General features: G+C 33.4%; 1 pseudogene; it reads left to right on the forward strand.

The window, feature by feature from the left end:
* Window positions 1–18,880, forward strand: part of LOC143386412 (phosphatidylinositol 3,4,5-trisphosphate-dependent Rac exchanger 2 protein-like) — a 113,677-nt pseudogene that overhangs the window by 63,309 nt on the left and 31,488 nt on the right.

The raw sequence follows: 18,880 nt of genomic DNA on the forward strand, positions 1-18,880 counted from the left end.
CATAGTTTCAATAAAAAACACAAAGTATATGCTTATTTTTGATTACTGGTAATAACAGGAAATGTACATCAATATCTAAACAGTGTCTTTGAAAAGGAGTAAGGGAACAGGTTTTGATAAAGTTGTGCAATTAGTTGTAGATTAAAAAATATTAGCAATGAGAAATGATACTAAGGACAATTAAGTATTTGATCAAACTATAAAATACAGGAAATAAGCTGCTAGCCTTATGCAGGCAGGTACTGTGTCTATTTTCATCATCAACAAATGCTTAAAATAAGAACTGGCATGTAGTGTTCAACAAATATGTCTGCAAGACTATTATTTGAATTAAAAAGGGAAATTTTATGAAAATATTTCTGCAAGGTTTTTATTCAAGATGCATTAAAAAGGATGTGGATCCAGAAGATCGGGAAAACTCAGACATCTTTTTTTTTGTAAATATAAATGCATGTACATGTGTTGATTGACTTATTTTTGTTATTTTAATCTCATCCTTATCAAGTATGTGTCTATGAATATACAAACAAGTACTATTACAGTAACTTTAGATTCAGCAAGGAATTTGCACCTAAAAATGCAAGCTGAATAATTGTCCCATCAATTAGTTGTTTTTTTAAGAAAATACTATGAATTTTGTGGCTTAAACCAATAATTGTTTATCATTGCTCCAGTGTCTAGGGTCACCTGAGGTGTTCTGGTGATCCCTGCCAGGTTTTATTGAGGTAGTTAGTTCTGGGAGCCATCAGCCAAGTAGGTATGATAATCTCCTTGCCAGCTTACTCCCAAGTTGTCTAGTGGAAGGACTTCTGAAAGGTGACCTTGCTCAATGACCAGGGCGGTTTAGCATAATAGGAGATTAGGGTGTTCCCCCTTTAGAATAGGGCAGTTTAGCATAATAGGAGATTAGGGTGTTTCCCCTTTAGAATAGGGCGTATCCTGCTGCTGAGTTCCTCTTGAGTTCTTAGGGTCAGACAGTATATTTTGGGAGACAGAAGCCCATGTGGAGTGAATTTGGGCAGAGTAGTGGATTTGGGCAGAAGTGGATTTGGGCAGAGAACGTGGATTCCCCCAGAACGTGTTTGTAGACAGCCGGTGTGAGTTCGGGAATAAAGAATTGCTGTTTGAATCTACAAGCTGTGTGGAGACTCCTGATTTGTGCCCAGCCAGAGACTGCGGCAAGTTAGGTTTGTTCATGTGTCTGCAGCCAGGAGGAAATTGGCTGGGCACAGATTATATTGGGTGAGCTTACTTGCCCATGTCACAATTGGTTGGCTGCTAACTGGGATAGCAGGGCTGATGGTTATGAGGGTCTTTAAAAGCACTATTCGGAAATTTCATTATTTTCACAATTTTAAAGGTGAAGAAAATTGACATTCAGGTATGTTAATAATAACTAATATTTATTTGACACATAAATTTGAGCATCATGACGATTAGGTAAATTAGGCCTTATTAAGTAAATGATTAGCATGTCATCTATGAGACTAGCCTGGTCATTTCCATGTGGAGAATTTGCAGGGTTTCAAGAAGAGAGCAAAAGCACACTAGAGTTCACTGTCTTCTCTTGGTCACAACACTTAACTGGCACCCCCAGAGCTTTAGATGCAAGATGCAGGGGTGAAGATGGAGACTCTGCCTTTATTTTATTTTCTCCCCCAGACAGGGTCTTACTGTGTGTACAGGCTGGCTTGCTGGCTTTCAACTCCTAGGCCCCAGTGATTCTCTTACTTTAGCTTCCTGAGTAACTGGGTCTGCAGATGAGCATGTGCTCATCTTAGGACTATTGATGCTATTGATGGCAACAGTTGCAAAACTGTATTGCAAGGGCCTGGATACAGAGAGGGGAAAAATTTGTGACCACTTTGAAACTAGACCACCTGTGGCAATTTTCAGTTACCAATGAATGAATGAGTCCAGTTAACCAAGGGGGATTTTCTGTTGTTTGGTTGATTTTTGCTTTAATTAAACAAGATTTTGCCTTTCTTTTCTGACGAACAATTATAACAACAACAACAAAAATCTTACAGTTCTAAATTTTTCCTAATAATGCCACACATCATGGACCAAATTTTCACAGATTCTGCTGGGTCCTCACAGCCACAGTGTGAGAATGTTATTGTTTTCACAGTTTTAAAGGTAAAGACTTATGAATAATAACTAGTAAATGGCATTAATTCAACTTATAATTTTTAGCATCAAGAGAATGAGGCAAAGTGGGCCTTAAAAAGTAAATGAATAAAACAGTAAATGAATAAAACTAAATCATACTTAGTTTTGCCAGTTCCAGAAGTGGCTTGCTGGAAAGACTTCATTGTTTTTTTTTCATTAATATTCAGATGGCTGTTGCTTATTTTTGATTTTTTTTCATACCTCACGTAACTTGTTTGCCTACTTAATTCCTTACTCTCTGTTCTCCCTCTTCTACGTAGGATGGCACCAAAACAGTAATTAAAATACTCCATATTTTTAGTTATTTCACTTTAAATAGTGTGCACACTTCCATTAAATACTTTTTAAACTTTTTTTTTTTAAAAATTTGTTGCGGATGGACCTTTATTTCATTTATTTGGTTTTATATGTAGTGCTGAGAATCAAACCCAGTACCTCAAACATCCTAGGCAAGCGCTCTACCACTGAGCCACAACCCCAGTCCACCTTTCTTAACTTTTTGTTCCTATCTTTCTCTCTCTTGTGTTTATCTTTGTTGTTGTTGTTGCTCTATTTTCTTTTCGCTATCTTTCCCCTACGATTTCTTTTTCAGTGTGATGTCTGAGTTAATTGTTTGGATCTAGAAACCATCTCATTATTTTTTGACCAGCTAGCTAGTAATAGAACTTGAACTTTTAAAAGATGAGATTAAATGAAGTGTTAATATTTTAAAATACATTGGTAGGAGATGAGTTAAGTAGGTGCTTAAGTATTGAAACAAAACCATTCGTTTGGAACAAATTCCCAGTATAAGAAAACTCTTGCTCCACAACGTAATAAGCAACCTGTTACAAAAACCTAGAATGCCTTTGTCTTTATCTTCTGCTAGAAGCTGGAAGCAGCTATTATAATTATTGCTGAATGTCTTTCTTTTTGATAGAAGTTCAGTAAAAGATTGTCTTTGGTGTATTTTGAATGAATGATTCAAGGCAACAGAGTGGATGTTTTCCTGGGAATTAGCAGATTTTGGTTTTATTTCTTTTTTAAAAAAATAATATCATTTTAGTCATCATCTTTGTATGTTCTAATAATATTTTCAATGGTCTGATTATACTTCTATACTTTGAACAGTATATTTGCAAAGACCAGTATCAAAGAATAAGAACTCATTTGTTCAGGTTTTATTTTTTTAATTTTTAAAATTCTAATTTGTTATATATGACAGCAGAACACATTATAATTCATATTACATATATAGAGTACAATTTTTTATATATCTACTTGTATACAAAGAATATTCACACTATTCGTGTCTTCTTCATACATGTAGTTAGGATAGTAATGTCCATCTCATTCCACCATCTTTTATTTATACCCCCTTGCCCCTCCCTCCCCTTTGCCCTATTTACAGTTTGTCTATTCCTCCCATGCTTACCCCCCAACCCCTCTATGAATTAGCCTCCTCATATCAGAGAAAACATTTGGCATTTGTTTTTTTGGGATTGGCTAACTTCAATTAGGATTATATTCTCCAGAACCATCCATTTACCTGCAAATGCCATGATTTTATTCTCTTTTTCTTTGTTTATGATATTGTTTCTTCCCCATACAAGAATAAAACTGAGCACCTACTCAGTATCAGGCACTGCTCTATTCTGGAGAAAGGGGAATCACAATGATAAGTCTACCCAATTTCACTTTAAGCATTTAAATTATTTTAATCTCATTTATTTTTATTGCAGACCTAAGAAGTAAGAATGAAGCCAATTTTACATAGAGGGACCCATGACCCAAGAACATGTGCTTTAAAGTGGGTAGTGATATAGAGATTATGTGCATCTAAAACCCATGAGCATAACCCACAGGATACACCACTTCCTCTGGCCTTGGTGTAGTGATGATCCTCTGGAGGACATATATATGCAAATGGACTTTCTGAATGCTATGTGGTCAGCCAGGGATGCCCCAGGTGTGTGGTGACAAAAGAAGTTCAAGGTGTTTCATAGAGGGGAAGTTTCACATAGGGAGACAAAATGTTCTAGTATTTCAATGAGTTTCAATAGTTCAGGGAGTTGAATTTTGAAGAAAGACTTAATGTTTGCTAGATGGAGAGGAGAGGACAGGGTGGAGAGGACAGGGCAGCCTGTTGCCAGAGGAAACCTAGTGAGAAAATATGGGCTGTAAAGTGCATTTAATAAGTATATTTGATGTTGAAGAATGTGGGGCAGCACTTTGTGACTCAGAGGACAGATCTGTGCACCCCCTGTTTTGGCAGCTTTCAGATCCATTGTTGAAGTAGGACAAAAGAAGTTGGACACCTGAGGAATTTTCAGGAAGCAGCTTTATTGACTGCAGTGTTCAGAGGTAGCTCTTTCCTAAGAATTCTTACTCTGAAGGAAGATTTTGGAAATTCTTTGAACTTTTTACCCAGCGGGAAGAGGGGCCTAGAGATTTACATAATTTTTTTTTCTTTCATTGAGTTCTCATGGCCAGTATCCAAACTTGGACTTCTTTATACCTCAAGTATATTGGTACAATGTTTGATTCCCATGGGGCATTCAGGGTTAAACATTTGATTTACTGAATGAATATAGCTTTCACAGGGCAGATAGAGTTATCAACTTTTTTGCATATTGGCAAGGCTAGTGAACATTAATTGAAATCAGTTCCAATTCAGTAATAAGGTTGAGTGAAATTTCAATTTGGCTTAACTACATGTGGGGAGTAGAATAAACATCTATATATTCTTTTTAACATTAAAAAAGCTTGAGAATTTCTTCTCAAACACAATTTAGTGATAATTATTTCTACTCATGGCCAAGTTATTAAACCTGGGGATCTCTACTAAAGCTCACAATGGAACCAGAGTGCTCCTTCTCAAGACTCAGGCTTCCTACTCTTGATATCATAAATTATCTTTCAAATTATATTTTATTAAGTTATTTTCAAGTTATAAGAGACAACATTTCTGCAAAGCTTCTGAAATAGTTTTAAAATCTCACTCAGAATTTCTGCTCTAGTATATGACAACTGAAAAGTAAGAATGTAAAAAAAAGAGCTAGGGAAATTTTTACTTCTGTGGTTTCTTAGATCTCAGTACTCTAGCTACACATTTGAACTAATAAGCTATATGAATTTCCTTCCTAAGTCCAACCAAATCCAGAGATTTTAGGAACACAAAGGATTAATTAATACATTTCCATTTTATTTATTTATTATCTCCTTTAGTTTGTAATTTCCATTTACTCATTTTGTAAGCATTTATTGAATACCTACTCTTTGTTAGAAATTGTACCCAAAGAAATAGGCATTTGTTTTTTTTTAGATAATTGAGAATTCGAAAATACTAATTCCTAGTTTAGACATTTTTGCATTTTTACCTGAAAAACACTCTTTCCCACTTTTTCCTTGGTAGCAAGGAACACATGGTTTAGAACCACTTAAGGGAAATGTCTAACATATGTGGGTTGCATTAGGAAGGTGAATCATATGGAACTGCCGTATTCAACCATTTTGATCCCCAATGCAACAAGTTCATATAGCTCAAGCTACTAAAGGAATATTTTTAATGGTTAATGTATTTCTAATAAAAATTTCTGGAATGTTACTCTAAAATATCTAGGTATTACTAATGATGAGACTGAATAAAATTCACAGCAGATACATTATGTGTACACATACTTTTCATGGTTATTAAAAGCAGATGTTCAGTGTTCTTGGTAAGCATCTTAAAATTATGTCTCTTTGTCAATAATTCAAGAACTTAACACTGAGTAAGGCACTATTTATCTCAGTTATACACAAATATTGACAATGCTTCTTTGTTCAAGAAGGTTCTATAAGCCCTTGAAATATTCAATATACTTTTGGGAGATTATTTTTCCCTGTGTTTTTTTTTTCTACTATGTGTGATTTTTCAACATGCAAAATGTTTGGCTTGATGTTTATACAGGTTGTATATATGTGTTTACCCATAGACACAAATTCTGGATACATTTCTTTTCATTTGAAAGAAAACTAGCTCAAGAATGGCAATTTATAGAGCAGACATACCATCAAATGGGTCACCCAACAATGTAGTCAAATGCAGGAAAAGACTTCTATATCTAAGATATAAGTGTATATATGTGTGTGTATCTTGGAGTAAAAATCAGTTCATGGTAAAACTGTAAATCTGTCACTTTTGTCAAACAAATGTAAGAATTTGTCTCCTATATATCTGACCATATTTGTAACTGATGTAACTCCTATCTATTTGACCATATTTGTAACTAACTGGATTCAGGAGATACAGATTTTCTTATTAATATGAATAATTGAACAGCAAATAATCTTTGCTCATCTCCATTATGCATTAATATTAGGATAGATTTAGTAGATAATTTTTAAACAATATTAATAACATCATATTTCATTTGTCAGCATAAACTAAAAAATTAGTCATTGAGTCTTCAATTGAGGCAAATTGTGTCCCACAGGTAAAGAAAATATAGATAAATGAGCCCTATTTTTTCTTATATTTTATAAAACAATTTAATGATTTCAGGATAAAGTCACAATATAAATTGTATAAAGCAATTTTAATATTCCTAACTTTTTTGGTGTTTAAAATTTTCCAAAAATTATATTTGGTAAAATGTGTGTGCTCATTAATAGAGTCCAAATTCAGTTTTCCCGTGGCATGAGTTTGATGGAAAGATGTAATACCAGTAGACAGGTGTGATCGTGCTTGCCTGTAAATCCCAGCTACTCAAGAATCTGAGGCAGGAGATTGGCAAGTTCAAGGCCAGCCTGAGGAACTTAATGAGAACTTAATGAGACCCTGTCTCAAAATAAAAACAATACAAAAGGATGGGGATGTAGCTCAGTGGTAGAGTGCTTCTGAGTTCAATCCCCAGTACAGGGCAAAAAAGATGAAATACCCGTCAATGCAAAGTAGATGCTTAATATATTCATTTTCTCCATCTATGACATTTTTTTCAAAGCTGTTGTTGTGTTCTTTTAATTCACAGTCAGTCAGACACAGCTCTGGAGAGACATTTTTTTCTGCCAAAGTCTAGTGACCACTTTCTGCCAAAGTCGAGTGCTCAGGGCAGCCTTAAACCAGATGTTTGAAAATAGCAAGGAAAATGAGATGAAAACATGGGAAGCCAGCAGAAGGTGGCTGGACCAGATAGCAAATGCTGGTGTTCTCTTTCACTTTCAGTCACTTCTTTCACCAGACTTGGTAAGGAATCACACGACTCTGGTTGTCTATATTAACTGTAAGCTACATTACTGCATGTTCCCAAATATGAAGTGGTTAGTCATTTCCCACTCATTCTCTCCTTTGTAAGTACCTCAGCTGCCATTAGCTATTTTATATAAAGTCACATTTTTCCATGGTCATTCAAATTTTAATAAGTATGTAAAAATATATTCCTTTTTTCCTGATTTTTAAATCTCTTTTCTGAGGCTGCTGAAAGCTGAGAAAGCCTCCATGTGCTACAGCTTCTTCTGTCCCTAAGCACTGACTAAAAATGGTCATCAGGAAAAAAAGAGGTTCTTTCTACTATAATTCCCTTATCCAGCCCACTGTGAAATCTGAATTTCCATTAAGATTGATAATCAGGAGAGTATTTCATAGAGGAGCTCAGACAACTTACATGCATGTGTGCTGTCTGACGATATGTTTAGAATTTGCATGTGTTAAAAGAAATTGTGGTTTTTCTTTATCACATTTGTCCTGTTGAATCTAGGAGCACTGTGCCAACTGCAATAGAATTAGCCATGTTTGTTCATCCACACTGGATATGAAGAAAGCATTTTGAAATATTTGAAAAATAAAACCGTGCTAAATTTGGAGGGTTTTTTTTTCCACATGTACTTTCTGTGATTGTGATAGTGGTCATGATATTTAGAGGCATAGATGTTCACTTTTACATATGAATCTCAGGTGTGTGTTAAAAGGGATTGTGATTTTTAGTAGGAAATCCTATTTCATTCATTCAAGCATACATAGAAAATGTAGCTACTAAGTGATAAGGTTGAGTTTTTAAATAAATATGTATGAAGTTATACATAAAAAATAATGCTTTGAGTGATGCTGAGGGTAACAAGGTGATTGCTGACTGCACAGCTATAGGAAATTCTGGAAAAATGGGGAAAGAAGTCCATTTCAGGGTACTTCAAAGTAACTACACAGATTCTCTGAAAAGAATCTGTGCACTCCATGTGGGTAATTTATTTTTACTTATTTGTAGTACTGGAGGACTGAACCTAGGACCTTTTGCCTGCTAGGTATCTATTCTTTACTGAGATAGATTCCCAGCCATTTTATTTTATTTTGAGATAATTTCACTAAGTTGCTCAGGCTGGCCTCAAACTTGCAATCCTTATGTCTAAGCCTCCCAACTAGGTAGATTACAGGTGATTGATATTTTTATTTGGTTAATTTGAAATAAAATACTTTTGGAAAAGTGTTTAAAAACAAAATAAAAATTAGTCATTGTTTGTCAAATGAAAATTAGTTTCTGATAGGAAGCTCACTTCCTATCACATTAAATATTTGCTAATGAATGAGTAAATGAATGAGATTTATCATTCTCTTTACTTTAAAACTGTCATAATCTAATTAGATGTTGCTACTTTTAAAGCAAAAAATTTTACTTGCATTTTCGAGGATTAGGAGAAAATTTTACAATCATATAACTAAGCAATGACCTAGTCTACAATACATGAAGAACCCTTATAACTCAACAGTAAAAAGACAAATGACCCAGTTTAAAATTGGGCAAAGGATTTGAAATGGCAATAAGAACATGAAAAGATGATCTTCATCATTAGCCATTGGGGAAATGCAACTAAATCTATGAAGAAAGATTACATCACCTGTGCTATGGATACAGTTGTAATCCATAAGACAGATAACAACAAGTGTTGGTGAGGATATGGACAGACTGTGATCCTCATAAATTGGCCATGAGAATATGAAATAGCACAAATATTGGGAACACAGTTTGCCAATTCCTCAAAATGGTAAACATAGACTTTCTGAATTATTCAGAAATTCTACCCCTAGGTAATAATCAAGATTGCAAAGATGACAATTTTCTCAACTATTTGCATCTGTATTGTACTTTTTTGAAATCTGGGGTTGCCTTACTGATTGTTTTTCATACAATGAAAATTTCTTATCACCTCCTTTACCCTCTACAAATATTGTACCAAAATATGGTAAGAGCTTATACTAACATATTAAACTGTTGCTTAAAACATGTTGTGCTGGTTGTTTAAAAGGTACATATACATCATTAGGGAACTTTTAAAAGTTGTGTGTAGTAAGGTTAATTATATTTTCATTATGAGACTATTAAAAGACCCTATAGAGAATGCATTAAACTGCTAATAGGAAGGCGAAAATCTGATAGCATGGTGATATTGCTAAGAGTCACACTGATATAATAAGTATATCTGGCCGTACATGCCAAAGCTTGAAAATTATAAGTTGTAAGAATGAGACAAATAGCTAAAAGGAATTGGATCAGATATTCACAAGATTCTAGACTAAATTTCCATGAAGACAGTTAAGTGAAATTATTCTTGCCCCCAAACTCTCTGCAAGAAAAATATATATACATATGTGGAAATTGCTTTTATCACAGTCCTAGTAAATAGCAAATTGAACAGTGAATAAATTATCCCATTATAAAATAGGGTAGCTGTTATATAATGTGGTTTTAAAATAAAATTTTACTTTTGCTTGTCAGCTGTTATTTTTATGAGACTTTACAAACTAAGAGTCAAATGTCATTCTCTATGAAATTATTTGTAAATGAAATCAACATGATTACAGTCTAGCTACAAAATAGGCTGAAAAAATGTGTGTATAACCATTAAATAACAGAGAAAATAAAAAATATAAAATCATAAAAGGAATGTGTAACTTTCTGGAACTTGTCAATTTCATTTTGGTCAGGAAGGTCTTAAGGATGGATTGATATATTTTGCATATAAATGAAGCACAAATTAAGCTATGTTTCATCCAGATTTACATTATGTCATGGCATCTTACATTACATTGCATTCAATTTTGTCATATTGTTTTTCTTTCTTTGTATACCGATGAACAAGCCATGCTAGAAGATACACTGGTTGCACTATTTGATTTGGAAAAGGATTAATTTTACTTTAAACCATCAGAAGAGGAACCACTGGTTGCAAGTAAGTAACTATGTGTTTGTAGAATTTCTTCAGTTCCAGACAATAGCATATGCTATAATTTTGATATTAATATCATGTATAGTTACTTTATGAATTGAAGGATTGAAAATCCCCCTTTTGGTTTAGCAATTTTCTATCACTAAACCTGACAAAAGCAGTAATTTAGAAGTTATACATTCAGAAAAGTAGCAATACCTACAGTTTAATGTTCACATTTTCTAGTTTTTGCAAGTCATGATCATTCATATATTATTTCTACATTGTCATGAATTGGTTTAAAATGGATTTATCAGTTCAAGGAATCTTCCATAGTTTGCTGATTTTTTATGTGTGTCTCCTTATTTTTTTCATTAAGTGTGAGGATCCCCCATCCCAATGTTATGATAAAGATGTAAGCTTCTTCAGGCTGGAAGAGGTCATTTTTCACCTTTTTTAAAGATCTAGTACAATAAATAGAGACTCAGTAGAGGCTCACTGAATCCATGATCTTATTTAGAAATGATAATTATTATTTCATTTGTTCCTCACAAGTTTCTTGAATGCCTACTTCTTGCCAAGAATTTTCTAGGTATTAGACTCAAGAGAGAACTAAGTTATTGTAGCTCATTGGATTTATGTTCAAGTGGAGAAAGACAATAAGTCAAATGAACAAGTTGATTTTATAATGAAGTAGAAGACAATAATAAAAGAAAATAAAGGAAGAAGATGAATGGATAGATGAGAAGTCACAAAGAATAGGGCAGTGAGTGAAGTCTCATTAAGGAGAACAGAGCCCTGAAAGGGTGGAGGGTACAAGTCATGCAGATGTTGGGAGCGGGGTATCCCCACAGATTAGACTCTGAGGTGGGAATGTATGTGGCACGCTCTCAGATGAGCAAGCAGGCCTGTGTGGGTATAGGAGAGCAAATGAGAGGAACAGAGAGGGAGAGAACAGTCCATGCAGCACTCATCAGCCCCCTGGGAAGAGGTTTTCCTTTCCATCCAAGCCATTGAGAACAACAGGATTTGGCTTTACTTAGTAAAAGGCTGCCTCTGGCTGCTGTGTTGAATGGACCATTCCCTGGACTAGGACAGAAGCCCAGGGAAGAGTTAGCTACCCACTGAATGACTAGGGTGAGAGATCATGGTGACTTAGCCTCAAAGATACTGTAGAGATGGTAAAAAAAACATGTCAGTGCTGTTTATATTATTTTTAAAAAGTAGAGAGAAAACAAAAGTAAAGTTTTATTTCCAATAGTGGACAAGAGAACCAGAACATGATGTATAAAGTTGGAAATGCAGGTTATATACAATAGACAATATGGCAAGGGGCATTATTTGATGAGGGTAATATTTGAAGCAATTGTGTGATCTGTGAATACATATATAGAGAGAATAGGCGGTATTTTTGTTTACTTTAGTAGCATAGGCACAATTTTGCTGAAGGCAGAGATGACTATGATTTTTGATCTTATGTTTTTAAAGTTTTGCCTGAATAACTATAAGCTCACAGAAGTACTGTTTTCTGTGATTCTAATATGACTTTATTGGCAAGGGGTCTGTGGAGCCGTGGAAGAATGAATATCATATGCTTGATAAAACACTTACTTGTTATAAACCCATGGTAAGAGCTTTAAAACTGGCACATTGGAACACATGCTAAATATTAAAGGTAACCAGGACCATAGAAGTAATGGTAGTACATGAATGTAGCTGTACCTGTAACAAGCTTTGCGATACATATTCAGCAGTATATTTTTGTGAATTTCCTCAAAGCACAATCTTGACTTCTGAAAATGGTTCTCTAAGGAAGAGCTAGTTTCAATACTACATGAGTAAATTTACCAAACAAATATTAAAAAAGTGATGATAAGAACGTAGTTCTCATTTTATGTTGGCTCAGGAAAGTAGAGAATTATTCAAAACCCAGGGGTCATCAAGTCTTATGTAAGTGTATAAAGAAACTAGAGTTTTATCATTCATCACACAGTTTCACATTTATATACATGTAGAAACAAAGGAGTTAGATGGACTAATAAATTCTGCATCATGCAAATGGGTAGTAATGGACTGCTTGTCTGTGAAGGGAGTAGTGGGTGTAGAAAAGAGGAAGCATAAAGGTATAAAGAAACAATTGACTTTGAACTTGGGTAACCTGAGTTGAAATCCTGGCTCCATTTTTATCTTCAAACATGAGAACATTAGCTTCCCCTAACTCACAGTGTTGAGAGGCTTAAATAAGATAGTATTTCAAATCCTCTAGCATTATATGTAGCTCAATATAGTACTCAGTTAGGTGTTTATACTTTATTTCCCTGACTTTTTTTCCCCAAAAGCTATATTTATAGCTTCACCAATAGTTTTATTTATGTATTAGAGAATTGTAAAATTTAGAAGAATTATGGCTTGCCAAGCATTATGCCAAGAATTACGGCATCTCCAAGAAGTCTAGATTGAAGTCATCTTATTTTTATTGAGGAGATAATTTTTATACACATACACACACACACACACACACACACACACACACACAACCACCACCACTACCACCACCATCATCACCACTACCACCAAGTGCTGCACTAAGTTCTAGGAATATAATGATAATAAAACAAGTCCTTATTGGCCTGGAGCTTAGAGACTAGTGAAAGACACGAAGGAATAAATGGGCACTTTGCCACTTCAGTGATAAGGAAAGTACAAGGTACTGCCCATGAAACATAGTGAAGGGGGAATATACTAGCCAAATGATTAGATTGTATAGAATTAAATTTATTTTGTGGAAAGTCTGAATTTTTTAAAAGAAATACTGATAGCAGTTCTCCTTTTCAATGGTGAAGCAGATAATTTTATAATAATTAATTTCTAGGTGTTTTAGTCAACTTTCCATCTCTGTGATGAATATACCCTAGGAGAACAACTTGGAGGAGGAAGTTTACTTTGGCTCAAAGTTTCAGAGGTCTCAATCCATGGTCTATCAACTCCATAGTTCTGGGCTCAAGATGAGGCAGAACATCATGGTGGAAGGGTGTGGTGGAGGAAGGAAGCTCAGGGCATGACAGCAAGAAAGCAGTGAAGAAGAGACCTCTGCTCACCAGGGACAAAATGTATACCCTAAAGCCACATTTCTAGTGACCTATTTCTTCCAGCCATACCCTATCTACCTACAGTTATTGCTCAACTTATCCATATTAGTGGTAATCCACTGATGATGTTATAGCTCTAATATCTAACAATTTAGCCTCTAAACATGCTTACATTGTCTTACTATGAGCTTTTGGAGCACATCTCCTATCCAAACCATTACACTAGGAGAAATAATATTTTTGAGCCCTTACTATGCCTGTATGGGCCAACCACCATGCCTGGAGGTGTAGATATGATGAATTTTTAGACATGGTCCCCTTCTTCATAATATGACTACTTTATGTTATCCGTTAGGTGACAGCCTAGTTGGGAGACATGAATAATATATAGACTACAAAGATAGGACTTTGATAAATCCTATGAAGGAAATAGCATATATATAAAGAAAAAAAAATGAGATAGGGTGAGGTGGCCCTTTAAATGGTGACCAGAGAAGGCTATCTACAGAAGTAGTTATAAAACTGAGATCTGTAGGTTGAAAAAGATCCAAAGCTGCAAAGGGTTAGGAAAGGGAATCCAGTCAGAGGGAGCTAATAACTTCAAAGTCAAAGAATTATCAAACTGACTGGCACACTCAGTGGTTGGGTACCAGGTTTATGGAGATGGGATGGTACTGTTTGTTGAAACTCATCTAAGAGTCATTTCCTCCATAGATCTGACCACAGAATTTTTCCTTATAAAAACATGTTTTGAATCTTTTAATCATTAATCCTAATGACAGAGTTTGTTTTTCACCATAGATAAATTGCCACAAGTAAAACTCAATAATTTTCAAAAAGTGCTTTTGAAATGTTTTTGTTTTGAGTTTTGTAAATTCTTTGTATATTTTGGATGACAGTCCTTTATCAAATGTGTCTTTTGAAATATTTTCTCCTAGTCTGTTGCTTCTCATTCTTTGACATTATTTTTAGATATTATTTTTACAAAACAGAAGTTTTAAAGTTTAATGAAGGTCCCTTTTCAGTTCTTTTATTGATTATTCTATTGGTTTTGTTTAAAATGAAATTTCCATACACAGGATCATCTAGATGTTCTCCTATACCAACTTCTAGGATTTATGTAGTTCTGCATTTTTACTTTTAGATTTGTGATCCATTTTGAGTTAATTTTGTGAAGGCATTAAGCTCAATGTATAGATTCTTCAAATAGATGTTTAGTTGTTCCAGAACCATTTTTTTTAAAAAAGACTATGTTCATTTCATCATTTTACTTTTGGTCTTGTCTTCAAAGATAATTGACTGTGTTTACATGACTCTGTTTTAGGGCTTTCTGTTTCTGGGTTTCATTGATCTGTTTTTCTATTCTTTGTCAATATCACACTATCTTGATTTCTGTAGCTTTATAGAAATCCTGATTCCAGGTAGTGTCTGTCTTCCAATTCTATTCTTAAATAATGTGTTGGCTACTCTGGGTCTTTTGCTCCTCCTTTTAACCTTTAAAATCATTTTGTCAGTTTCCATGAAAGAACATAGAATTTGTATCATGTATTGCATTAAAGCAATAAATCAATTTGGAAAGAAATGATATCTTGACATTATTAAGTCTTCTAACCATGGACATGGGGTAGTTTATATATATATATATATATATATATATATATATATATATATATATATATATATAATTTTAGCTTTCTGATTTGTTATACATGATGGCAGAATGCAGTTCATTTCATATTACACATATAGAGCACATGTTTTCAAGACACTGATTGTACACAAAGTATTTTCACACCATTCATGTCTTATACATGCACTTAGAGTATTAATATCAAACTCATTCCACCATCATTCATACCCCCCTACTCCCTCTCTTTCCATCCCTCCCTTTTGCCCTAACTAAAGTTCCTCCATTCCTTCCATGCTCCTCCTAACCCCCATTGCCATTATGAGTCAGTGTTAATGTTGATATCAGTGGGTACATATATGAAATTTAACATAATTTAAACTATATATGACACTGTATGAAAGGAGAGCTGGAAGATACAAATATTTAATATGTATATAAACAAGTGTTTTCTTCAGTGTCCATACATCATTTATTCTTTATTTTAGAAACCTGGAAAAAAAAGAAAAGATTTCCCCAATCATTAAAATGCTATTCATTTGAAACCCCTTCACCAAGAAACTTTCTGTCTTTCCAAAATTTATGCCTTTCTATCTTTCTTTTTTTAAAAAAGTAACAAAAATACAATGTTCATTATTATGTGGCATAATAAATATAAAGATTCATGTAATATTTTCTTTATTGATAAGAAGAAACAAATAGATAAATTTAATAAGTAGTTTGGAATCTGTGATCATAGAGGCCATTTGATCTTGAACTCTAGTTTCATTTCATTCATATTTCAAGAAGCAGGTTAGAAGTAACAAATTTTGAATTAACAACATGTATTAGATGCCTATTACGTTTTGCCCTTAATTTCTAATAAGATAGTTTGACTATTCTAGCTTTTTCAGAAGATTTTTACATTGTTTTATAATGAGGTTTAAATATTTGTCATGGATAAGATCATAAAATGAAGAGGAATTATGATAGCATTGTTAAAACTTATAGCATTTCAACTTTTCAAATAGTTGAATCTTTAAATAATTAAATTTAGGATCTTTGAAAGTAGCTACTATTTGGTCAGATAATTTCTAATGACTGTAGGGCATCAATAGAGGATGATTTATTTTTGATCTGGTAATCAGGGAATGGAGCTGAAAAAACCCATGCTACTTTTGTTAATGCTTGCTATGTACTCAATTCCTTGCATACTACTTAAGAAATATACCCCAAGGACTCATTTTGTCTCAAATATGAATGAGGCAGCTGCCCTGGGAGATTTTGAATCCAAACCATGTGTAGCTAAACTCCTCATTTAGTTAAGTGAGACATCTGGTATGTTGAAGTATAATGAAGTTTCCTATTACAAATTTTTATATGTGGTACAGTCATAAGTTGGTTGTTTTAGCTAATGAGAATCTGATTCAATACATTTTTACTGAACAGTATTTTATGTCTAACCTGAACTTGATACACGTGAACACTTTTAAATGTATCACTTACTGGTAATTATCAGGATTCTTTGTAAAGGTTAAAAATACCTGCCTTAAATAATCCAAATATCCTATATAACATATTTTGAGTTTAGGAAGTAATATAACATTCATTGTCCTTTCAGATGTTCTTCTTACATATCAAATGGAAGGAAGCTGGCAAGCCCTGAAGGTTTACTTCTACATTGATAGTTACCATTTTGAACAACTGCCCCAAAGGTTGAAAAATGGCGGAGGGTTTAAAATTCATTCTGTTCTTTTTGCACAAGGTAAACTTTTCCCTTATATGCTTCACAGACTAAATTATTTTCTGTTTATCAATTTTTAAAATTAATTTTAACAATCAAGATTTTATTCATTAATTTGACAATTCTTACAGTATTTAGGAAATATATTTTCTTCAGGGAATTCTTACTGTGGGAAGGAATCATCTGTGATTTAAATATTTATCAAATATGATTATAGCATTACTTACAAGGGAGAAATAAGACAAGCTATTCAAACAAATAATGGTAAGTCTAATAAGGTTAAATAAATGTTCTTAAATAAGTGGAACTATGGTAAAGTCATTAAAATTGTATCTTTAGAATATATTATGAGAGAAGATGTTTGATAATATAATGCATGCAGATTATTTTTATATACATATTTTAATCTCAAATCTTTGATTTATGTATGTTTAAAGGCAACATGTATGCTAAGTGTTTTCTCATCTTTGGGTAATCTAATTGATACTTTTTTGAAAGTCATTATGTCACTTCTTTTATAAAAAAAAAAAAGTATTCCTGACTTTTTAAAAAATATTTTTTTAGTTGTTGATAGACTTTTATTTATTTATATGCGGTGCTGAGAATCGAACCCAGTTCCTCACACATGCCAAGCAAATGTGCTACCGCTGAGCCACAGTCCCAGCCACAGTATTCCTGACTTTTTTTTTTAAATAAACATTGATATCAACGGTGGTAGAAGAAGTCAAGAGTAGCATGAGTAAGATTCTTGCCACAGACTAGGTCCCTGGAGAAGATCCTGAATCTGTCTTTTATGATGCCCCAAAACAATCAGAAATCCAAATTATTATCTTTTAGTTTAGGATCCACACCACCCTCTAAAATATGCATATAGTTGTCACAAGATTATATCAACCTCTCTGATTGATATCATAGGAAATTTTACTCATTTTAAATTTTTAAGTGCTGCATTGGTTTTGCTGTGGAATTTTAATATTCTTATAAAAAATTAGAAGAGGAGAAAAATAGAATCAATCTATATGATTAAAGAATAGAAATGTGTGTTAAATCTAAATTCACTACCAAGTGAAAGTTTTGTTTTGTGCTACATACATGTTATTTTAAACTTCAAATACTAAATTATAGATTACCCTTCCTTTAGTTGTTATAGTTTGCAACTGCAACTGACTTAGATCCATGGAAAGAATACATTTATGTAGAAGACATTCTCAATGAAGTTGTTAGGAAGTATTTTCATTTCTGTTCAGAGGACCATGATTTATTGGCAGACTCTGTGAGTGTAATAAAGATTCTGGAATGAAAAAGAATATAAAAAAAGAAACAATGGACAAAAAGACCCTTGGAGATATGTTAGAATAATTTAACCTTAAATATTAAAAAAAAAAACCCTTACAAGGATAGATAATTTAAGAAGACAGTGTTCTGAAATATTAATTTTTTAAAGGTTTAATTAGGGCTTGCAGTTGTTAATGATTCTTCATGTATTTTTCTCTTTTTAAAAATTTTGTCTTTAAAATAATTATTGATATGACAGATGGCACTAAGCATATTTTTTTCAAAAATCTTGCATTTGTGACACATCCTCCTTAAATAACTGAATAATCATACCCAACATCAAATGTACAAAGGAAAATGATTATTTTGCAAGCAGCCACTGTTTTACAATTTTGGCAAGAGCCAATTTAAAAATAATCCCTAAATATTTAGTATTTGATGAATTTAATATCACTTTAAAAATGTAACTTAAGTAAAAACTATAATTTGAAAAAAGGTTTGAATAAGCAATACAGGAAACAATTCATGTAGGTGAGATTATGGATAGGTAAAGATGACTGAAAAACAATTTGTGTCATTGAAAATCTGCTAGTGATAAGGCAGGTGTGGTGGCACATACTTGTAATCATAGCTACTAGGGAGGATGAGGCTGGAACATCACAAGTTTAAGGCCATCTTCTGCAGCTGAGACCCTGCCTCATAATAAAATAAAAAGGCTGGAGATTTGGCTCAGTAATGGAGCAATTCTCTATCATGTACAAGGCCCTGGGTTCCATCCTCAGCATCTAAAAAAGAAATCTGCCAGTGATGAAGTTTTTTTTTTTAATTTTTTTTTAT

The sequence above is a fragment of the Callospermophilus lateralis genome, unplaced genomic scaffold, assembly GCF_048772815.1.
Source record: "Callospermophilus lateralis isolate mCalLat2 unplaced genomic scaffold, mCalLat2.hap1 Scaffold_101, whole genome shotgun sequence".
NCBI lineage: Eukaryota > Metazoa > Chordata > Mammalia > Rodentia > Sciuridae > Callospermophilus > Callospermophilus lateralis.